The 25018-nt window shown below is 45.9% G+C and overlaps 1 protein-coding gene across 1 annotated transcript in view; it reads left to right on the forward strand.

Annotated features, from left to right (window-relative positions):
* The window catches only part of LOC116842356 (CUGBP Elav-like family member 3), a 332691-nt gene that overhangs the window by 283181 nt on the left and 24492 nt on the right, over positions 1-25018 (forward strand). The gene's annotated exons all lie outside the window — the stretch shown is intronic.

Below are 25018 nucleotides of genomic sequence, written 5' to 3' on the forward strand. Positions count from 1 at the left end.
AATATATCAGCCTAACGTTACGATTTTCTTTGTGCGTTAACTAAGCTCACTCTTATGTAGAGAGAGAGACTTTAGTTTACGGTCAACATAATTTAAAGCATTACAGACGTTTTTGAACGGAGACTCGAAGAGGTAGGATATTCTCAATCCCTGTTAACGCGACGTGATCTTCGTCTTCAATTAATGCAGCCTTCGAGTGTCTAATTTTTCAGCGCAGAACGCAATTGAATTTCTCGAATAGAACCTGTTATTTTGATCCAAGTGCAAACTTGGACTTTGGAACGGGCGAACGACTCGCTCATCATCGTGCCCGTCAAATCTTTTCTGCAGTTTTAATGAGTTATCCATAGACACGAATGAAAGGTCTTTCCGGACAATTATAGAGCGGTTGGATAGGCAAGTGGAGAGAGGAAGGGAGTAGCGAGGGAGAAACCTCGAGGTCGAGAAGTGGGATGAGAGTAAGGCGCTGAGTAGGACAGAATGAACACGTAGACGCGCGAATGCTGCTTATGTCGCGTCGCGTCGTGAAAAATACGCGGACAATGGCGTCGAGTGTATCCGCCATTAATAGGGCGACCGGCCGGCCGGCTGAAGTTCGCCGCAAACTGGCACGGATTATGAAGACGAAATCGCGGCGTCGCGCTGCGCCGCGTCTGTGTGATGTGTTTCCCGTCAATCGGTGAGGTATAGCGGGTAGAAAGTTTCAGAGCTCGCCGCTCTCGCTCCCCTTTGCACTCCCCTCGAGCGGCGATTCCCCGGCCGCCGCGTCCCCACGGCTGCAGCCGTGGAAGTTTTAAGAGAAATGCGAAAGTTGGATAGAGAATGGATAGGGTGGAGTTATCTATCGATAGCACGAGATATCTCTATCGCTCCTTTCTGCCTACCACCGCCACCCTGCAGTCCCCATCAGCCTCGCGATGCTACCCACTGCCGGCTCTTTCCCCCCTCGCTGCAACTGTGATTCCCTCCCTTCCTTCTCGATCGGCCAGATGCCGGCTCCATATTCGCGGGCTTTGCGCGATACATCTTTTCTCGTATAACTTTCGATGGTGTGGCTGGAGAAGTAAAGGGGGCGCTGCGGTTGAATGTCGCGCTCGCGCGATTACGAAACACGTTATTTTTTAGCGAAAACGCGAAGCCCTCATAAATGCGTGGCGCCTCCATGCACTGTCCTCTTTGTCTTTCCCTCTCTTTCTCTCTCTCTTTCTCTCTCTCGCTCTTTCGCGGTTTTGCCACATTTCCCGAGAGAGTGCGGCCTCGATTGCCGCTTCCCCCGTTTTCCCGCACGTCACATCGTTCTTCCCGTCGTAGAAGCCCGGCGACGAGTTCCTCTTCATAATGTCCTGGACGTCCTCGAGCGCGTAGGCGCCTCCGGCCCGGACGACATTTTCCCTTCACGGCTGCTGTCCGAAATTAATTGCCACTCCATTTTTATCGTCGTCTATTTATCCCGCCAGTTGCCGCCTCGTCCCTTGTCCCTCGACAACCGTCTCATTAATCAAGCCTTCTTCGTCGTCGCGGTGATGGTCTTCTTCCCCTGCTTCTCCACCGTCGAAAGGATTCGCCGGCGAGGCGGAACACCGTGAGCTTGATTGATTATTGTCGCGGGTCGATTGATCTTGTGCACTCGGAATTTGATGAGTATCATCGGGAATCTTGTCGGCGCGGCTATAGAGTCGTAAATATTTCCGCGGCGCATGCTATTGGAACGTATTAAATTTTATATCTAATTATGGAAATCATATTTACTCGCTGGGCCGCAGCGCATCCCGGAGCTGAATTAATCATAGCCCGAATAAATAATAGAGGTCATTTTAATATGTCATTATTATAAATTTACATGATGAAATGTCAACAGTCCGCGAAATTAACTTCTTGCTAATGCCCTCGCACGTTGCGAGGTAGATTAAATATTGAACTACGTTGATCTATAATCGTTGAAATTATTATTATTAGCGATTAATCTTTCCGCGTATCGCGATATTTCGCAAAATTCCTCTCTCCCTCTCTCCCTCTTGCGGCATAAAATATATCTCCTTCTCCCGGCGGCGGCGTCGCCGTCGTCGACGACGACGACGAGGAGCGGTCCGGTGATTTTACGCACGGGAAATAAAAAACAAAATTGCGAAGAGGCCGGGAGAGCAGTGTCCCGGTACTCCATCTACGCACGTCCCCGGAGTCGTGTGGTGCGCGCGTCGTATCGTTGCCATTTTCACGACACCATTAAAACTGTAACCTCGTCGCGTCCAGCCCGGCCGAGCCAGCTCCTCTCATAACGCGTTATGATCCCGTCGCCGAGGGCTGATGCGTTTCCTGGGGTCGCGATGTCTTTGTTCCTAGTGGTATTCGTGCGCCGTCGCGCGGGCCTGCGAGGAAAAAGCGCGGTGGTGTGGCGCTGCCGCTGATGGTGGTCTGTCCAGCACCCAGGCGGCATAATCACGCGTATACGCTTTCCGTTACTCCGCCACGTCGGTTTCTTGTCGCTACCTCCGTCCACCGTGCGACGCGAACTTTGCTTTATGCCGCGTGCATTAATTACAACGTCGCGTTACACGCGCGTGTGGCACGCGCGAAGGAAATTGGCTTTCCAGCGCGCATCGTAAAAAGAAATTGCGCCTCACCACGGCCGCTGAAAACGCCGCCAGCGATGCGACGCGACCCGTTCTGATCGACCGTCACTAATAAACGTCGACTCGTTATCGAGGTGTAGCGTGTCTCATATGATGACAATATGAAAACGCGATATTTTCTTAGTCTTGTGTCTATCAGACGTAATTCTGGCAGTTCCACGCGCAAAGATTGCACCGGGGGTGGCCGATAAAGGACGCGGCGGCCTTTCTATTTTCTCGCGTCCGGTAGCGCTGGCAGGTAGGAGAAAGCCGAGGGAGACCGTAAGACGGATCCTCGAGACAAAGGACGAAATGGATATGGACAAAGGGCGTAATAGGAGGAAACTGTGGTGGAGGACGTCGCGGAAATGTCGCCGCGCGCCGTCCTGAGACGCGACTTTGTTGGATTTATGGATTATAAAGAGGAGCAGGACGGCGGAGGTCTGCTTGTGACAACACGACAATGAGAGGACGGGAAAGAAGTGAGCGATAAAGCTGTCGTGGAAATGCATAATTTATACACCAGCTACGTCCTGCCCCCCCGAAGCCCCTTCTTCCCAGCCGCCGATCCTTCGCCTCGCAATAAATAATGCGGTACTTCTCGTAGGGACAGGCTCGCCAGAAAAAAGAGTAGCAAAAACGCCCCGTGTACTCGCTGACTGCTGGACGCGCGAGTCGCTGATTAATTATGATCCGGAAGAATTCTAGAAAATCAGAGCCAGCGCGTTAAACGACCGATTCCTCTAAACGCAAATTAAAGGCGCCGCTCGTTATGACGCGCGCTCTCCGGAAACTGCGGCGGTATTACGCTTTGGAGCGGTTTCATCCCCCAACTCTTCTTCTCATCTTCACGTATTCCTTGGAAATAATTTGTTATCTACTTGTGAAACGCCTGTGCGTTTAGCGGAAATACAATGCATACACACACACACACACATATACACCCAAAAATATAATCTCATCCTTAGCGGAATCCTCTTATCTGTTATGGTCTCAAGAGAATTCTTCTAGAACGAAAAGGAAAGCATTTTGCAATGAAAAGAAAGATATCTAAGAAATAAGAGAAATACTTATTCAGTGGTTTAACTGACTACGTATTTATTTGTACTAATGTAAAATAGGAAAATCTATTAACATTTTCTTAATATCTCTCGTGAAGCAATTGTTTGTTTTAGAGAGATTTTAGGATTTTAGGAAGTAAATACGTTTATTAGTACCCCTACTGAGTAAGAGAAAAGAGTAGTTTTTATCTTTTAGATATTTTTTTCTCTCAATATAACGGTTCTCTCAAAAAGACGAACTCCATCTATTTGCAACACGTTTTATTTCCTATAGACTCAAGAATCCTCTTGAGGCCATATACAGGGTAAGTCAGTAACTATTGCCACCTGGAATACCTCCGAAGCAAAAAACTGATCTTCGGATTCTCCTTCACTTAGAAAAAAGCGTCTCATGGTGGTAACGTTTTTTCCCTAAGTGGAGTAACCTCCAAGACCTGAAGACCACCTTTGTTTTTTGTTCCAAAGATATTTCAGGTGGCAATAGTCACTGACTCACCCTGTGTAAGAGGATTCCGCTGAGGGTGAGATGTCTCTCTGGGTGCGGAGTGCCGAAGACGCGGCGTATCCTTAAAATGTGTCCACTACTAATTGACAAGATCCCTCGAGGATCTTTTCTTCGAAATATCGCGCGAGGAATACTTACGCACGTGCCCTTGTGCTTCGTGCGCACTGAAGAATCACTGAGCTTACAAGAGCGCGTCAGTCCGAAAAAGAAAAGCGCGAGAGGGTGACGCGACTGTGCCGAAGCGCCGATACAAGGCGCCTCATCGATGTATTCACGAGGAAATCCGTAAATCTCGTTCCTTCTATGTTTCCTTTCATGCCGTTTTAGAAAACTCCTTTATCAAGCGGACTGCGAGGCTGCAATTCCTTTCGCTTCCCAGCGGCGTCGTAAAGGATTGCCACCGTGCGCAAAAGTTAGCGAAAGAGAGTGAGCAAGAAAAGGGCGGGGGAAGGGAAGGTGGGGGGACGAGACTCCCCTTTACGACGAACAGAACCCCCGAAGAAGTTCCGCGGCCTCTTCCTCCGGGGGGAACTGAAATTAGGTTTGCAAAGAGGTAAACATCAGCGGGGCTGTACGTTTGCATAAACGGAAGGCGTTGCTCGCATGGGGGGCACGGTGACAAATGCTTGTCGCCGCCGCCGCCGTCGTCGTCGTCGTCGTCGTCGCCGCCGTCGCCGTCGACGTCGTCGTTCTCGTCGTTGTCGTCGTCTTTCTCTTCTTACTCGTTCTTCCTTCTACTTATCTCTCTTCTTGGCCGTTAGGCGGTACTTCGCGTCGACCGCGCCGCAACTTTTGCGAGACGGAGTTTGTTTTTGCGCCATTAGGGCCACTTTGTTCGACTGTAGTAGAGCGACCTACACCTCCGCAAATATTCCGCTCCTCCCCCCTATCCCTCCGCGCGCCGGTCGTGGACATAAGGAGAGCCGCGGTGGGAAGCCGAGCGCGAGAGCAGGCCACGTATGAAACGGTCGAGGATGTTATGCACGCGGGGAACGAGCGCGTTCCCACTAGGATATAAATCGCGGGCTCGGAAAAAGGTTGTTAAATTCGGAACTGCCGTTTCTTGCGGCAAGAACTTCGCGGTCGGGCCGGTATCTTTACGACGCTGCGACAAGAAAGTCGCGGCGGCGCACGCGCTCGCTGCCTTTGAACGTCCGGGGCCAGAAATTAAGAGGACACGTCGGCAACGACGACGATGGCGACGACGGGGGTGGTGGCGCAAGAAGCACGGGAAACACAGGAGGTGAGATTAAAAGTAGGTCCGGCCATTAGAAACTTCCTCCTCCGTGCCTGTGCTCGCGTTTCCGCTTGATAAAGTCCCGCGGTCAACTAAGGAAGGACGGATTAAGCAAACAAATAATTGGGGCTGGCAAATTTCGCCAGTTCTGAGAGTGGCACGGTGAGAAAAGCTTGAATTCCTCAAGCAAGAGTTAGGACATCATGTAGGTATTGGACCTATCCGCCATTAATAGGGAACAAGCGAATAGGAAATGAGAGTAAAGCATAAGATTAAAATGACGAAGCACGCTGCAGTTTCTCTCACTTACTCGCCTCTTTCTTATAAATAGCGAACAGTGTTCTAATTAGAGTTTTCTTAACTAGAGTCAGAGTTAGGACAAAATATGATGATTCCTGGTTGGTCTGTATCCCCATTTTTAAGAATAACGTGTGGGAATAAGAAAGGAACTCTAGTAAAAAAGAAACTCTGACTGAATTGATGAAGCACGCTGCAGCTTCTCTCTCACTTGTTTCTTCTCTATAAATGACGGACGGTATCTTAACTAGAATCAAGATATGATAATCTCTGGTTGATCTGCATCTCATTTTTAGAAATGACATATGAGTGGGAGTGATAAAGGAACTCTAATAGAAGTAAAAAAGAGACTCTTAGACTGAAATGATAAAACATGTTGCAACTTTTCTCTCACACTCATTCACTTCCTACTTAACCATAAATATATAAGATAGACATATATGTTTTGGAGAAAGCGAAGTATAAGGCAATCTTTCTGTCTTGATCTGCGCAGAAGATAAAATGCGCAACCGTTTTTTGACAATCGTAATGAAAATTGCACAGATTCAAAAAAGATATATGCATAATTAATGTATCTCATCATTTGAATAAAAGTCCAACTTCAGATTAGTTCAATGACATTGGTGTTTAATTAAACGAATAATGATTTCGAGGAAAATATAGGGTGAAATTTACGTAAAAAATTACCACGCTCTATGATACATTTATTGTCACTTACCGACCATTACTGTCAATAATGCACGCGCAGGATCGAAATTTCACCGATGTTTTGCTTCTCTCTCCATTCCGCCAAGCCTAACTTATATCATAAGGAAGTATATAGCGTGCCTATCTTATATACCTATAGTCCTAACTCGAGGAACTTGAGGAAAGGGATCTGGGACGTAGAAGAGACGCGGTTAGGACGACGTGCAAAATACAGGGAGACGAAGACGGCAGATCAAAAGGAAGCGAGTCGAAAATGGCACCGGACGTCTGAGAGTGGGGGGGAGGGGGGAGATGGTCGAGGACGGACGTCGGTGTAGGAAACATCGTGATGCTCACTTGTTCGAGAGCTGTTTCGAAGCGCGCGCGCGCGTACGCTCCGGTAACCAAGACGAGAAGCTGCGGGCGCGGTAAATGCGCGCGGTAAGCTGCTGTCATTAAAATGTTCCGCAAGATCGACTACGGCCGGGTTCTGCGGCGTGGGCGATGGTAATGCCGTTCTCTTTCTCGCTTTCTCCGCGCTTCGCCGTCTTTATTTCCCCTTTTGCTCGTTCGCTCCCTCCCTCTCTTTCCGTGTGTGCGTGCGCGCGCGCGGTATCCTACGTTCCTCCTCGTTTCATTCCGCGTACGTTTTACCTTCCCCCCGTCGTGATCGCGCAAGGAGATGTTGAGAATAAACCGACAGTAGGATGGGGCGCGCTTGATGGACATTGCATTGTGCTCCGTAATGATGCGTTCTCTAGCCGGCATAAATCGTATGCGTCGCCGACGACATTTCGCTTGGCGCGTTATTGAAACGCGCATCTGAAAGAGAAGACTTGGCGCGCTTATTCATCGGTTTACATAAATAATCTTGCGAGCGAGATAGTCGATGAAGCTAGTGAATTCAGGAATAAGTTTTCAAAAAGCTCAAAATTTATTTTATTATTCGCAATTGCAGCAAAACGAGAGCTGCGGAAATTTTACGGGACGTGTACATTCAGGCATCCTTCGCTCTTCGCTTCATTATTTATTAATTACATTTTAACGTTAAATATATTATAATCTAGAAGAAGAAAGAGGATAAAAGGAAAAGGAGAAGAGGTTTCATTCCCAAATATGTCGTTAATCTAAATTTACATGATCTATTATTTATTCCACTTTTATTCGATATGAGTTCGCATGCGGCGATGATAGAGCGCGTAGTACATGAAGGTTATTTATCAACTATAAACAAATATTTATGTCCCGACTGACCGCGTGCTGACAGATTCTTCTGATTTAAGCGCGAACCTGCACAATTCCGACGATTAATAGATACCACATATTCGCGATTTCTGTATGTGTCTTCAAATTACGATAACATAACGTCAGGTGCAGTGATGAACAAATCCCCGAAAGGCATCTGTTCGTGACTGAATTATTGCCAAGAATGTCGTCCATCATTCAACGAATATTTTTAGATGCGGTAACGTGAAGGATACGTGCGGAAACTCGAAACATTTATTTTGCAGAATGATTAATGTCCCGGCTTGGGAAACGGGACAGTTGACGCAGTGCGGGGTTGCACTCAGAGACTGCGCTGTTTTACCGTAATTAGGGCCATATTCTACAGACTTCTTGTAAGCCCACTCAGATAGCCGATATCTCGAGCACTCTTTGTTTCCTTCGAAACGCACACACCGCGCGTGAGAACACTGATGTCGGTACTATTCCGACTAGGAATTCATTCCATGGTCCTAATCATTCCAGTCAGTTATCTGTACATGGACAAAACGTTTAGTTGAGTTAACCAAAGAGTACGTCCATAAATGTTTCGTCTGATTTTGAAGTCCTCGATAACAATTTTTTATATACGATTAAAGCTCACGTCGAATCGGTTCCAAATATGTGACTCTCTAATCTGAACTTCTTACTGTTCACAAGACAAATTTTCCCAAAAAAACCCCAACTTCAACAGATGTCTATGTAAACAAAGACAAATATCAGCTAGCATTGTCCGTTCTTTGCGAACGGCAAAAATCTGGCTTTAAAAGACGTTCCTCACTTTGAACATGAAGGTGAAGGTGAAAGCGCTATCAGATTGAAATCACGCTGAGTTTAAATCAATCTCTTGTGGCACCATCTGTTGAAATTGAGACTCTGGAGCAGAATCATTGATGTTTGAAATTGCGTAAAGTTTTTCACGAAGAAAAGTAATCAAATCACTTCCTCAATCTTTTATCGATGTCGTTTTAAAGTTGGCACTTTTATATTCATTATCCTGGTTATAAGATCTATTAAATTCTGTGTAATGTATAAACATAAATGTAAATAATTATATATAATCGATTGCAAGTCGGTTCACATACTTCAAGTTATTATAATTGAAGCCACTGATATGTATACACAGTAATCGCTAATAATAAAAAGATTTCCAAAAATTTCAAATATAAAGATTTCAAAAATAATGTTCTCTTAATTTACAATAAATTTTCTTCTAAATCTTATAAATGCAACACTTTGTATTGTCACTTCAGCTCCTGTCATAACTAATTACTATTATTAATATACATATCAGCAGTGACTTTCAATTCTGGTAACTTGAAACAACTTTATTCAATAAGTGTACAAACCGGTTTGCAGCCGACTATACATTCAGAAAATCATGCTTCTCGGTTTCATTCGAATCACAAAGCTCTTTATCAGGGACATTTTTAAGACTATTTAATAAAGAAAGAGATTTTACTCGAATGGGTTCGATGTCTGGACCTCAAAAAGTTAATTTGGACCTTAATTATTAAAAGACGTTAATATATCAATCAGTTATCCAATACAAATCAATCTGATACAAACCAGATAACTGATTGGAACCTGATCGGGACTATGGGATCAATTTCTAATCAGGATCTCGACGGAATCTAATTGCTTTTATCGGTCGTCTATATACGTTGCGACCATCACATCGACAGCGACGATACAGCTGTCGTCGATTCTGATTTTCACCGTGCGCGATCTCGTCCGACCTCACCTTTCTGATTTTCCTAATGGATGCACACGCGGCGACGAGCGCGACGAGTGCATCTGGCGCGAGAGATAAATGTCGAACGCGATTCTCCGCTTCTCACCGCGCGTACACGCGAATTCGCCTTCGAATTTAATATTCAGATGAAAATGTATCGTTCACGGCTGGTAAAGCCACGGCCGCGCTGCCGCACCACCACCATACCACCATCGCCACCACACCACCATCACCGTCAACACTACCACCGCCATCACCCACACAGGCGCATCCGTACAAATGCCGTGCCGCGTTTCACGGCCGAATAGACACCGACACGCTTCTCATTCGGGCGCGAGAGCGCACGCGATGGCGTCGCCCGCGAAATGAAGAGATGCCCCGGTAATGTATTCGAATAGCGCGGGGGTGTTGGACGGTTTGCTGGCCGGGATTTCGGGGGAGACAGCGCGCGGCAGGGGGCGAAGGAGGGTGGTAGTACTGAAACAGCGCTCCCGCGCCGCCGTCGCCGTGTATGCGCATAGAAGATTTCAGCACGGACCACAATATTACCATAAAGCCGCCGCCGCGGTTATGCATAAGCATAATTTTTCCGGCGGCCGTTGCGCAGCTTACGAGCGCCGCGCGGCGGTCGCCCCGTCTCTAATTGGTCATGCGGCTAAACATTGCATAAATTCGCAATAAAGCTACCGCGGAGCCACGGGCCGTTTCACCGCCGTCCAAATTACCCGGGATTTCCTTCACGCGCGCTAATGTCCGTTCGTCGGGATAGCCGGTAACTGTCGTGAGTTAACACGTGAATGCGCGCCGGACGCGAGAACTTTCTCCTCCTCCTCCTTTTCACAAAGAAATTCATCCTCAGGTGATCCCGCATTAACCCTTTGAAATCTCGCTCGAACCGGTGGAAAAAGACGACAATTTGGCGGATTGGGCGCGCAAACTGCCGTCCTCTGATAGAAATGTGCAGTTTTAGAGTATCAATGCGTTCTTATTAATTGTAAAAATACTGCTTAGGAAATGGTGAAGAACTTGATTGATTTTACTCAATTGAAACAACTTATTGCATAATACGTGGATTGATTCTTTCCAAGATGTAGTATCAATAATATTGATTCACTTTCGCAATGTATTGTTATATCTATCGTGAGTAAATTTAAAACATATTTATATCTATATTGTTATTGTGAAATTGTAGCTCTACTTTCGACTTGAATTTTTTAACATTTATATATTCGGAAAAATCAGTCTATGTCTAATGGAAGCTAAAGTCTTACTTGGCGCCTCTAAATGGCAGAAAACGCACAAAATTCCACTTGTAGCTCCTAAAGAACACCTTTCGGCAAAATTAGTAAGTTAAAAATTAGTAAGCAAAATTAGATAGAATCAAAGGAGCTTGATATAGGTTTTAGTTTATCAAAGTAGACATTAGATGGAATATATTGAGATGGAAAGTAAGATCAAAATTTTGACTCGGACTGTCCAACAACTGCCCGCGAAAACTTGAAATTTTGCGTGTTTCTGAATGAAATTTTCATCAGAACTGCTGTGCAAAACGAATTGCACGCGAGAATGCCGAGGGGTTACAATGTCGCGCGGGAGTCTTCGTGCAGTAATTGGGATAATTAAAAATTTCACGTCGATGCGCTCGCGAGCGCCTTCGGTGCGCGATAAGCCGGGCGAGCGTCACGTAAGCGTTCGTGCGCGAGAGAGGCAATATTTAGAAGAGACTAACGATAAAATCGACTTTCCTATACAAAGCATTCATTAAAGCTTGCTCTCCATCGCTAATGTTTAACTTTTTCCTCAAGTTCATTAGGTCGGCCATTTTTCTCCCGGCTCTTTTCTTTCGCATTCTTTGTTCGCTGACCTTATTTCTTTCTTTTACTTGCACGACGTTTCATGCTTTCGCCCTCCCGCTCCGCGGTACACCCTGGAGCACGAAAGTACGAAGGGGAAAAGGAGGACGGGGGTCGAATGCCCAGGGCAATGCTTCCCACGACACAAGCGAGTGTCCTCGGTTCCTCTCGTGTTCTTTGCCACTTCTCGGATCTCCTATCGGACACGATAGATCTTCGCTAATGGTTACTTTTCGGCGAGACGGACGTCCTTCCTGTGACCAGTGTGGCCTCTCCGACCACAGAAGAACTCGATCTACTTTAATGACGACGTTGATTAAGTAAATTATCGCCCTACGCGGCTACTCCCGCGCAGGCGTATGAATCGCGCTGAAAAATTGCCGCGCGCGGAGAAGAAATTGCCCCGCCGAATTGCCAAAAACCGCGAGCACGAAAGGAGCGAATTGCTTTTTAAAAAACGTGCATCGTGCGCGATTGCTTTTGCAATCGCTTCCTGCTCGGCGGCGGGGAATTATTCGGGAACGATAATTGCTCCATTGTAGCCCGAGAAGACGATGGCTGCGAACATGATCGATCGATCGTGATCTGGACGATCACTCGGCATTAGACAGCGAAGCCTCGGCATCAAATAGATTCTATCGCGGCTCCAACTAAAGCGTATTTTCCCTCCTCGTCGAACGCTCGTTCATCGACACAGCCTGACCGAGTCCCTGTTGGTGCAGAGGCCAAGGGACGGGATAGAGCTCGTCGTTGCCGCACTGTAGGGATTAAGCGGCATTGTCCATAAAACGCCTCGCAGACAAAAGAAAATCGCGTCGAGTCCCTCGACCAGCTAGAGCCCGAGCTTCGTTTCTACAACGTATTTTTTTTTCTTCTCTCTCTTTTTTCTTTTTCCTTTTTTTGAGGGAGGGGGAATAGTTTCTCCGGTGATGGCATTGTTGCGGATATACACTCGCTTTTTGCGAGATTTGCATTAAATTTACAGTAACGTATCTGCATCCTCTCTTTCTTCTGTTTTAATAGAGATTTAGAGACGACTTGCCTCGACAAGAATTTGATTGGTGCTCTTCATAGTCGTTTCCAAGTGTAGAGGGCTAATCAGATTTTGCTCACGCGCGTATTCAGATAATTTCGCGAGCTCTATTTAGAATCTATTTTCCGCAATTGAGTCGGGAATATAAGGACTTTATCATTCCCGCACATACCTTTGCACAAAACGACATAATAATTCAGTTTCCAAGAGCAACCAAGTGTTCTTCCCATGTTTCAAGAGAACGCTTAAGGAGTTTATTCACTAGGTATGTATTTCCAGGGCGCCCAAGGGACGTATTTTCAGTGGCGCATCAAGGGAGCTACTCACGAATTCACTATTTATCGAACAAATTCACGTTTCTATATATTTATTTAGTATTAACACTACCCAAATGATAAATGTTAATTTAAAACTAACTTCATGATATTGCAATGCTACTCAAAGCATAAAACGGAAGTTTTCTGGCCTAATCGACTGTTATATAAAAAAGTAGTGTAGCGAATACTATTCTTTTTTCTATGCAGCGGTCTATAACGTGTAACATTTACAACGAAATTTTATTTTGTTTTGATGGTATTATGGTTTTTTGTACAAAGTTACCCTGAAATATCTATATTGCTTCTAAAAGGTTATATGTGCAAAAAATCGCGATATTCAGTATTAAATTTCTCACAAACGGTGTGGATGAGTCATACAAAACTTTAACTACGAATGTGTTTCACCCGCGATAAACGTTACGTTAAGTTTTTGTATAATTTTGAAGCATTTAGACTTGGAAAAGCGAGTAAACTCCTTAATCATACGATGAGAGAATGCTTCATCACTTTGTCCTCGTCACTTCACCTCGACGATTCATAATGTATTTGATAATTTACTCGTTAGACTTCCTGTTATTCTACGATAGCCTTCCAGAGACTAATGACGATCTCAGCATATACAGTTATGCGACGGATCGATATCGTAACGAACGTAGGCCGAGATTTCTCATAATTCGTCGCGTTGCGCTGCACACGCGTCACTCGCGATGAATGTCCCAAGGTTGAAGCGCGCTCTTCTCTCTTTCCCCACAGCTCCGTCTATTTCTCTGTCACTCTCGCTCCGCTTCTCTAACGACGTACATAAACATCTCATTGACATGCACATACGTTGTCTGCACGTGCTGTCGTTGCCTCGGACATTGTTCATCCGTACGTACATACATTCCGCGATACCGGAATTCCAATTCACATTGATGCGCGATCGACGAGCACGCCACTGCGAAATGAAGTTCGACGCGACCAGCCTTATCGGCCGCTCTGTGACGTATCTCCCCCTCCCGCCGCCTTTCCGAAACTTTCAATTATTCCAGGTCGAGATTTAATATCGCGCGATAATGTCGTCGCACGGACGAACGTTTACACGTGTGCACGTAACGATAGCTGCTCTTCTCGCGGCACATACTTGGGAACGAGTTATTAAATTTTCACAGGAACGAGAGCAGCCTTAAATATCGATTTCGGCCTGGTCCTTCCTCTATCTCTTTCTCTCTGCCTATCTCCCTTCCTTCTCTTCCTCGCTCATTCTCTCTCTCTCTCTCTCTCTCTCTCTCTCTCTCGTCCTTTTTCTCCGCTTGAAGTTCTCTCCCACGTCTTCCCCTCGCTCGCTCGTTTAAAGTCTCTCCACAACGCTGTCTCGCCGGCGAACAGCCCATCGACCGAACGTAGCATGATTAAACGGAAGACTTCCGAGCACACCCCGGCGAGAGATAGATATCTCACATTTTTTGAAATTCCATCGGTGACTACGAAATTAGTTTGTACGGAAAAGAAAGGGAAGGGTGACGGGCCGGCGGAGGCATTAATCTCCCGAGGACTTCGACAGTTGCTCCCAGCTGAAAGAAGGAAAGTCCTCGATCTTCGCTGATACTTGGGCTATTTGTTATCGCGCTGGCACGATCTTTTTCGTTCATTACGGCCCATAGTAGCTGCCGATCGAATTCCGAAATTTCGAATGGCGTACGGTGCGCCGTTCATCATGCCCCTGTCTGACCGAAGATTAATTCACTTCATTATGCATCGCGTCTGGAATATAATTTATGCTAAGAATTTCCCAACGACAACGCGAAGAATAACCGGCGTGCGCTGCAACCGCGGTTTGTACAACTCCTCCTCGTCTGTTGCGCGCTATGCGTCGCGCGCAAACATCCTCTTGAACCCTACGCGCCGAAAATTTCACGAGTTATTCACTTGTTAATTAAACGACCGTCGCGCATTTTCGCTCAAGGAGTATTTCGCGCCGGGCAAACAGCCGGCTCGCGAGCCAAGTGTTGCTTTTTAATTTCATTGTCCTGTCCCTTTTCACGGGGCCAGAACGACCGACCATATCTACTTCGCGCAGCGGCACTGCAACGACGACGACGGCGGCGGCGACGGCGGCGGCGTTCAAGTGGTGGAGTCGTAATGTGAAAGAAGGATACGCGCGCGACAAGGACGCGAGTGCAGAGTAAGGTCGGCTTTCATCCTGCCTTTGACGCGAGAGTGTCACAAAGAAATGGACTAGACCGGAGCCAATGTCGCTAGAGCTAAGCAGATTACGTTAATAAATCCCTATTGCAGGGCGCGTCCGTTTCCTACGAGATCCAAAACTGACGCGTCCTCCACAAGAGAGCGACCATTACGGCCGCGTCTTGCCGAGGTCGCGTACGTGCCTTCGACTTTCTTCGTGCCTCGCTTGACACGGAACCCACCTCATGCTCACCACAATACGCAAATTTCTGCTTTCTCCTGTCTGTTGCGGGGTCACGTATTACGTGCAGGATTCCATAAATTCATTTGACACACGAGGGGGTGGGGAAGCTACGCGATTACATAAACAAGTTTATGATTTCAGTTTTACAGATTTATGGTAACGTGATAATAACTGTTTTTCCTCTTTCTATTATTTATTACAGCGACTGATAGTCTCTCGGGGTTGTTAAATCTCTCCTATATTGAGATAGAGCGGAATCTCACGAAAGTGTATATTGGAATACTTTTAACTAAATATTCACCGCGATCTTTATGATTCGTGCGAGAGCCAAGTATTCCTTAAACGATTAACAAACTGTATATACAGAGATGTGAAAATTATTAGAAAAGTACTAGAGAATAAATTTTATTTCTTTTTATCACTTAACTCTTTAAGTGATATTTCATGATAAAATATTAAATTGCTTTTGATTTACTAAAACCACTATATTTTTCTCGTGTTATAAATATATTTAGTTTCCCAGTTTCCAAAGTTCTTCAAAGAAAATGAAGGGAAAAGAAGTCCAGATATGCTTATTTAAAAGAAAAAGCCCCTCTGGGAGGAATCGCGCAATTATTTTAATCACCACTTAATTTCATAAAGTATTGTAACACTTATTAACATTATTCCCATGTTGAATTAATATTTCATGAGATCAGGCGTTTATTGTGAAGAAGGAAATAAGGAAGAAGAAGGAAAGGCATCAAAATTATTCTAACAACTTTCACACCTTTGTAGACTGCACTATCAAACAGCTAGATCGGCACTATCAATAATTCATGTCCCCGGTATGGACAACGCGGTGCAATGTATTCTTACCTCGATATATAATGTCAGTGCGATATTACATGTCTCATGTGAGAATTTACTCTGTACAAAAACATCAGTATATATGATCAGCCAGCCGGCCGAAGCGAGAGCAAGGTCGTTGCATAAATTTACAGAGGCACCCGCGAACGGAGTTTCTCCCGACGGTTTTCGCGCGCGGTGCAGCCTTGAAAGTTATTACGCGCATTCTCTTGCGAAACAAGCCCCCGAGATTTGGTTATTAACGCGTGTGAACCTTTTCACGCACGTATTACTCGCGTGGCTATGCAATTACCTATGTACCTAAGTACTCCGGAGAACAGTAATCTGAGGCCGTTGAGGCGTTTAGTTATCGCTTCAATCGCCCGCAAATGGCGTGCAAATTTTTGTTATTTGATTTGCAAATTGCTGGCCAGCAAGCATCGAAACGCGGCCAACAACTGTTGTTTCACCAACAACTGTTCGATCGAAATACGTCATACACACATACACATATAATACACACATATACAAGTCTGGCAACTCGTAGCTACGATATACAGATAAAATTCATTAAACGGAACACAAAAAGTATAGTAAAAATTAGATTTTTATATTTTTCTTAAATGTGGGAAAAGTTAAAGAAATTTGGAAGAGTTTAATGAAATTTGAACACAAGCGAATTACCAATCTAACAACGGCTTACTAAACATTTTTAAATTCATTAAAAATACAATTTAATGGATTAGCGTGTTATGCATGATAATGAATTTTACTTTCTTTTTTACTTCAAAACTATTGGTTCCACGAAAAAAATAAGAGAAATAAAAAAGTTTCTTAAGGAAAAGTTTCTAAAGCTTTCTAATACATATTTTTAGATATTCACATTACAGCCTGTTAAAAGTTCTAATGAAAAATTGAATAGGAGTTGCTAGTTTCATTCCCTTATAACGATATGGGAAGATTAAAAAGATATTAATAAGTAATCTTTTTATTGATGAAAGTTGCTAAATTTAATTTTTCCAATATGAGAAAGAATCTTTTCATCTCCCGCTTTGGACGAGTAACTACTCAGAGAGGAATGTAGGAGTATATGTTTGTATGAAAAACTCTTTTCCCCTTAATTTTCGACAAGGAATTATCTCTTAAAATTTTTTATTCAATGACATCCTGTATATTATATATTCTTCTTTTTACGACTGATTTAAAATCACGTATATGCGGTCGCGCGTGTAGGAGGGCAACGGGAGAACGGAGAAGAGTGCTTATCACGCCGGTGCGCATCATTTTGCTCGTTACATCCTCGATACGAGCTCGACCGGCGGCATTTCAATGGTTGCATTATTGTCGACTGCCGTGCATCAAAATATACATTGATTCCATATGTGTCATACAATGGACATCGTGTTCCCGTCAGTCCGCGCGGCTCGCAGCCATCTACCAGCGGCGCGCAATCGACTAACTGTCAATCGATCGAGTCGGATTAAGATAATTTCGTTATCGGCCGGCGGACCAGCGTCCATCAGGCAACGAGACCGGGGCTTCCGATGAACGTTCGCCGGATGAAGTAACATTTTATTCGGCCGAGATAAAAGTGCGGCGCGACGAATACCGAATTATTGCGTCCATTTGAGCTAAGCATTTGATAAAGTCCCTTTCGTCGTGCATGGCTGAGCGTCGTGCTCGGCACATATTAAGCGGCGCGCTTTAATAACTGGACGGCTCGACTATTTAATTATTAAGAACGAGGTACATCGATCTCCGGTTAATCGACCAGGCCGCCTTTGAAAATAATCGCCTCGTTCGTCAACACGGGCCGACGGATTTTCGCGGAAAATTATTGCGAAATTCCCGGGGGACAGTCAAGAGAGCGCGAATAGCGCTCCCCACACATTTCTCTCACCCATTAGGAGAACTTAAATTCCATTTCTGCGCCACGCGAGGCTCTCATTGTTCCTGGTCCGAGGCGTTTCGGCATTATGAATTCCCGATCTCGAGGACGTCCAAGTTTTACGGCACCTGGCAATAAAGAGCGTTAGCATAATCGCGTCGCCGGTAAATTCAGAAATCACGGTCTAGCGGAATATTCGGTTTTATCGGTAGCCAAATCAGCACGCGAATAAGGGAGCCACGGCGGTTAAGAGACGGTAAACGAGAGGATCGGTCGAAGTCGATGACGAGGACGACGACGGGCGTTTGCCGCTGCTGCGTCAACGGCGCGGAAAGCCCGAGGTGAAATTTGGGTCAGCGTCAAGGATCGAAAACGATCGTCAATATTTTTTCTCCACCCACGCTCCCCCTTTTTCCCCTCTCTCTTTTTCTCCTCGGATCCGGCGAAGCCTGTTTTCGCCAAGTCGAACGTCGTCTTCCTTATCGAGCTTACCGTATGTCCTCGTTAGGGAAGGCAAAGTCGTTTACCACAGCGAGCGACATAAACCCTCCTCGAAAAGGTTGAAATCGACTGCGACGGAAGTTCCTATCCCCCGTCCTATCTCTCCCTTTTTTTTCTGACTCATCTCACTTGAGTTTTGTACGTGATAAAAGAAGCGAGCGGCTGGCTCGTGCAAAATGACTTCGGAAGGAGAAACGCGCCGGGCTATTTAGCCGACTACTCGGCCTGAAAGCGCGATATCCGTTTTACGTTTACGCTCCCGGCTTTATCTGCCAGCTTCCTGTGCGCGCGCTCACCTGCGTGCGTGTTTCGCCTCGCACGACACTTTCGCCTCCTTCTGCCCGATAATGTCGAAGGACGCGTATCCGCGCGGAGCTGTGCTCTCTTGCTCCGTCAGGGCGCACGTGGAACAACGCCATTCGGCGTTCGCGTGTGTTGCGTAGCCGCGGCGTTTCCTGCCTTTTTTTTCCCCACGGCGCGCGAGAGCGATGATAAATATTCGTTGCCTTTAAAACTAGCCCGTCAGCTTCGCGATCGAACGCGCCGTTTCAGCTTTCACGCTCGGGAGGCGCGTATATCTCGTGACACCTAATCGTAATATATCGATCACGCGGTTTAGCCTTTCGCGAAAACGTCAATATCGGCGGCCGGCGTGAATCGAGGCGGAATTATTGGCATGTGAATATTCCGTGGGCTCTCGCTTATCATTGCGGTATTCCGTTGCTTCCTGTGTACATCGAAATTCTTTGCGCCGGCTTTTTACAGCGTGCGCGTATCAGTCGTCCCGGCATTTCCTGGCCGCTGAGTAAATGCCGAGTCTCTCTCTCTTTCTCTTTTGCACGTTACATTAACGATTTCAAAATCACCGACGCATGAGAACCGTAATGAAACGATGAGGAAATTCTACGAGGCTACCACGGGTGACCAATCGAGATAAAAGTTGTGTGCCTACATTTAGATACACCGCGACTGGATTTGCTTGTCGGTTCGATTTTACACTTCATTTCATACAGCTGCTCAGACAGGCTTTCGTAACGAAATGACTTATCATGATATGAGACACTCGGGAACTCTACCATTTTTTTACATCTATGAGTCAATACCGTGTTAAATTAATAATTGAAAAATACATCATAGAATAATGTATATTTTTTTCTTACATCAATGCAGTCACGGACATGCTAAAAGTTACAGTTAGATTGTTCGTAAGTAGGGTTTCAGTGAATAAATGTCAAGTGATCAAGAACTAGCTGTCAAACTCGCAAAAATATCAATGAAAAAATCAATAAGATCAATAAAAAAGACTTCTTTTGTTCACAATTGTCAATCATCCATTAAAAAATACTTGCTGAAAAAGATTTCTGTAGAAAAACTGCATTTTCATAAAATTCCCCTTCAAGGAGAGGCGCAGGTGTATTTTCGCAGATATATATTCGCTGTGTATTTTCGCGAGCACACGCTTCTTCGTGAAATTTCCTCGAAGCGCGTATATCGAAGTTGCGATTAAAGGAGCCCGAGATTTGGACTATTTTAAACTTCACATTCGAGTTCAGCGGATCAAAAAATATAAAGACAGCTCGATTTTTTCCTTACGGAAAAATTTTGGCCCTTTTACAGCATTGTTCTTTACGTATAGCTGTCTATATCCTGGGTGGGTTCTACTTCTCGATAAGGCCGTCGGTTGCAATTATTACCATATACATTGTGGTGCCGCGGGCCGTTGTGAAATTATTCGCTCATACATTAAAAGGCGGAAGATCCCTGGTTGCTGCACGTGCAGGCCGTGCTTTAATAAAGAGCGATGCGCGACAAGCGAAATACATTATTAAGCGGCTCACGATGTGTACAGGGTGCGTCACAGTGAATTTCGTCGTATTAAATGGGACTTTTTTGCCGGCACGTTTGGCAAGCCGAGACCAACCCTCCGTGTAATAACCGGTGCCGCGGCCAAGTCCCACGAGGGCGGTGAATAAGGGCCGCACCGTGGACTGACTTCGTAGTAGTTAGATCGCGCAAACTTTTCGTACCCTACTCGCGTAATTTTCGAAGTTACGTCGTCGGGCCAGCCGCGTAATTTCCACGGTGTATATTATAAGCCGTTCGTGACCCGACCCGCAATGTTTTTTAATTCTTCTTCCTCATACTTGCGCGAGGGGAACGTTCGCCCGAAATTACGTCATTCTCTCCTAAGCTGTAAACAAACTTGATGAAGTAATACCTGCCAGATGAAGGCAGGATTATACGACCTGCCCGGCGTGTATCGAGTTAATGAGGAACAAAGTCGAAATCGTCGCGCCGTCACCATCAAGGAGAGTATCAGGAAGCGTCAAGGAGAGGCGCAGGTGTATTTTCGCAGGTGTGCATTCGCCGTGTATTTTCGCAAGCACACGCTTCTTCGTGAGATTTCCTCGAAGCTTGTATATCGGAGGCACGATTAAAGGAGCCCGAGCGGACGGGACTTTCCACGGCGCGCGATTCCTCTTCTCCTCCCCTTCCCTCCCTCCTCCCCGCACGTCATTCACACCGTTCTATCCGCTTTTTCTCCGCTGGCGGAGAGTCGAGCCCGCGCAACGCGCGCGTCGGAAACGTATCTCGGTTTTCTCGCGCCGGCCCGCTGCACAGCGGGGGTGAGCCGGAGCTGTGCGGAGTGCCCCTTTATTTTCATTTTCGCTGCTTCCCCCGTGGCGCTGTTTCTCCCTATATTTATCTAATAGCACCCCGGACCACGAGTCCGCTCTTCCACCGCCCACCCTTTCGCCGCACTTGCATATAGCCCGGTCGCGCGCACTTTGCGCCTCCATTATACGGGCAGTTTCCCTCCCCGCTCTGGCGTGTCCTCGAAATAATTAAGAGTTCATTAAGCTAAGATTGATTGCTCTGTTTAGAGTCAGCCTGTACCGCAGTGCGCTCTCTCTCTCTCTGTCTCTCCCCCTTCTCTACCCCGCTATCTCCTCTCTCTCTCTTTCTACCTCCCTCCCTCCCTCTCCCGCGAGCTGGCAGTCGCACGACGCGCGGATCCATGAATAGAAGACCGTTGTTTATCAGCTGCCAGGTATTCCTCTCGCCATCTCTCCTCGGCTCTTACCGTTTGTGCCGGGTGTCTCCTCCTACTGCAATCCATTCTTTGTTCACGCCGACGCCTAATGGATGCGGCACGATGACTTCGAGTTTAAGCTTCGCCGACAGCGAACGGTGATTTGTCGAGGGATCCTCCCTCAGGCCGCGCGTTGCATCATACATTCGATATTTTTACGGTACAATCGACTGATTAAGTGCAGCAGCGCTCCCCCTCGATGAGTTTCGCAACGTGTTCAATAGGAAAGCGCACATCTCCTGAGAATTCTCCGAAAAACAACTTCCTCCATCAGACATGGGGTGCGTTACGAAACTCGTCTGGAAAGAGTGTCGCGCAACCTTCAATCAGCCGACTGTACACTCGTGGACGGCAACGTTGTCCGTAATTTTTGGACTGAGTCTGTGAACTCCCCCGCGTCTTGTCAAAAACGGAAGAATACTTCCATTGGACACGACGGGTGAATTCGTGAAATCACGCGAAAAATTACGGACAACCTTTCTGTCTGCGAGTGTACTGGCTTTCGCGAGCAAACCCTCGACATCGCGTGGATGTCTCTTGGAAAAAAGGGGAAAAACGCTAATTATTTTTTGACGAGGTAAATGTATATATGTATATTGTATTGCGGTGTTATTATTAATTCAGACGGGCAGCATGCATTACGTCGTAAAAACTTAATGAAAAAGAATCCCGAAGATAAGGGAACGGCCGTCGCAGTTAAGTCAGACTCTCCCGTCCGTTTCTCTGTAAGGAGATCCGGGACGTCCCGGGAACGCCCTTAACAATACAAATGCTTGTCGTATTCTCGACGGGATCCGCGCAAACGATGTCGCTCGGCGTTATGAAAATACCGATCCCGGCGAGGCGAAGGGGCCGCTGTCGTTTCGGAGACGCGAATTACACTGGGAACAGTTTCCAGCTGAATCAGCTTCTATCAGCTTCTGATGTCTTTGTAATAAATTCAAAATTCACTGCGATATTCACGCTAGAGTGTGCATGCACGGTAAGTTGAAGTATACGTCAACGATCTGAGAGGATATCTTTTCTGTTATTGATGTTCTTTGCCGATTTACACTGCCGCGCTCTTCTTGCAATTTATTGATCGAGACATGGAATGCGATGGTTCTCCTGAAACGCAATAGGTTGTACAAGAGCGGCGTGCATTTTCAATTCGCTCACCGGAAACTCAAATTGGCGTGAAGCAAGTTTAATCGGCGCGAATCGCTAATCTAAGTTACCTAACGCACATCTTCTTACCGAGTCACGCGCGCGAATGACTGATTTAAGTACCCAGGCTCTCCTGGTGGATTTGACAATAAGATCGAAGGAGAGGTTCGAAAGAAGAATAGTTACCCCTCCGAAGACCGATTCCCATTACGGTTATTACTCGTCGTCCGGAGTAACAAGAACCCGGTAGATTGCCTCAAATCACCGACTGCGATCCGCCTAGCAATCAAGCCACCCCGTTTTTCTCCGTCCTGCCGATTGTAGCCCCTGACTATAAGTTACCTCCGGAACTCATTATCGATCGTCGCCCTCCCCGTAACGAACTTTAAATCGATGATCGCGCTAACAAGATGTCCAGGCGAGAATTCGCGCCTCCCTAATCCGCGAAACTTGCAAATTATATCTAGTCTCGCGCGAGTTTTTCGCCGGGGCCTAAGTGTCCGCCGTTGCGCAGCTAATCGCTTCAACTTTCGACACAAACTGGGAATTTTTATAAACTCGTACGCTAACACAGTGCCTGAAAAGATGTAACCTCATCTTGGTCAGAGTTCTCTTATGTATGGCCTCAAGAGAAAACTCCTCTAGAAACAAGAGGAAAATATTCCAAGCGCAATATTCTTCAAGTTAGGAGAGTTCCGTCTTTCATCAACAGAGAGCGAGAGAGAGAGAGAGAGAGAGAAAGAGAGAGAGAGAGAACAAGTCTTTTGTTCTTAATAGACATTTCTTAATAGGAATAGTAAGAGGGCATTTCGCTTCAAGCAAAATTCCTGAAGCAATTCCTCTTGATTCACACCCAAAAGGGAACAGGAATAATGTCTAATAAATATTCGATTAATAACCTATTTCATGAGAAGAGGCATACTTTTTTGGCAAAAGTTTTCACTTGGGATATGGGATTACAGGAAATAGCACCTTGCAAATAAAGTTCTTTTTTTGGGGTATTGAGACATTTTCCTTTTGGGATCTTAGAAGAGTCCTCTTGAGACCATATACAGGGTGAATCAATAACTATTGTCGCCCAGAATATCTTCGAGGCAAGAAACAATGGCCTACGAAAGTTAATACACAGAAGTAGTGAAATAAGACTAACTAAAATTAATAGAATTAATACTTATCCTCTAGAGAAAATAAGAAATACTTTCTCATTACATCATCTAGACATAATGAAAGCTCTCATCTTCTAGACATAATAATAGCTCCGAAATGAATTCCGAAATATTAACTCTATTAGTTTTAGTTAGTCTTATTATACGTTCCCTTCTGTGCTCTTCTTGGCTGTCATAGACTCTTTTTTTCTCTTTTTGATATATATCTTTTCTCTTATTTCTCTTATTTTATACATGTCTTTTCTTTTCCTATTATATTTTCGCCAAGTGGCATAAAACGATATCTTGAACAATCGGGCAGATGTGCGTGCAGCACGGAGAAAATAATTGTATTTTCGTAGGGAAGAGATGCAAAGCCGACGTAAATGCCTCGGCAGTTTCACTTGCTGAGCGAAACAATAATTCCTCGGCCGATCTTCACCGCACCAAGATCGTTTTTTGCCGGCTAGCTGGCGTAGCGCTGCTGGCGGCGGCGGGACGTGCCGATGTGAAGTATTATTTTTCAGCGGCTCTTCATCGTCGGCGCGGTCGAGAGATACTGTACAAACTGCAAATTGAAAACCTAGCCGAGCAATTTCGAGTCGAGCCCTCGGCGCTCAGCGCCGTGCCGAGCTCTGCGTCATCCTTCCTTCTCACCTATATGCCTTCTACTTCCCCCTCTCCCTTTTTTTTTAACCGCGCGCTTGAAAGCACGAAAAGCAAGTGGCGTATCGTATTTACACAGGCAGCAGCGACTGCTGACAGCTAGACGGCCGAGGGAAAGAGCAGCGGCCATTGTGTTCCAGTGGGTCACATATGGAACAGTCGCGCTGGTGGGACGAGAACAAACAGCTGTATGCCAACTTACTCGATTAAGGACGATTGAAACGGATCCCTTTTACCAGCAGGGGCATTTTACAGCACAAGCCCGGCTTTATGCTCCTCTCGCGCAGACGTTGTAAATCGACGTGCCGTTTACACGTGGCGTGAGTGCGAATCCGTGCGCGCGTGTCCGCCAGCTTGGAGAAAAACGCGTCTGGCTCTATGGAATAAATTTAGATCTGTTTATCGGACACACACGTCGCGCGAGAAAGTGGAGCGATCGCGCGGCTAATTAAATCGTGCACGACACAGACGTATCCAGGCAGACATAGAGAAGACCGGGAGTATAAATGGCTCAGGGATATGTTGATCACGTGCTTCTATTAGTATTAGGACCTTAACTTAGTTTCCGCCCGCAAATGTTAGATGGCAATGCAAACAGTTCTAGTAGTCATTACTAACGAAACAGGTAGTTTGTGATTAATTTCGACATTTCTCGATAACATTCAGTCAGCATACACAATTATTTTCCTAAACAACAATTTCTTTTGCTTTGTGAAAAATGGAACGCGATAAAGTGTTTTTTC

The sequence above is a fragment of the Odontomachus brunneus genome, unplaced genomic scaffold (assembly GCF_010583005.1).
Source record: "Odontomachus brunneus isolate Ranch 3 - 2012 unplaced genomic scaffold, Obru_v1 Obru_scaffold_024, whole genome shotgun sequence".
NCBI lineage: Eukaryota > Metazoa > Arthropoda > Insecta > Hymenoptera > Formicidae > Odontomachus > Odontomachus brunneus.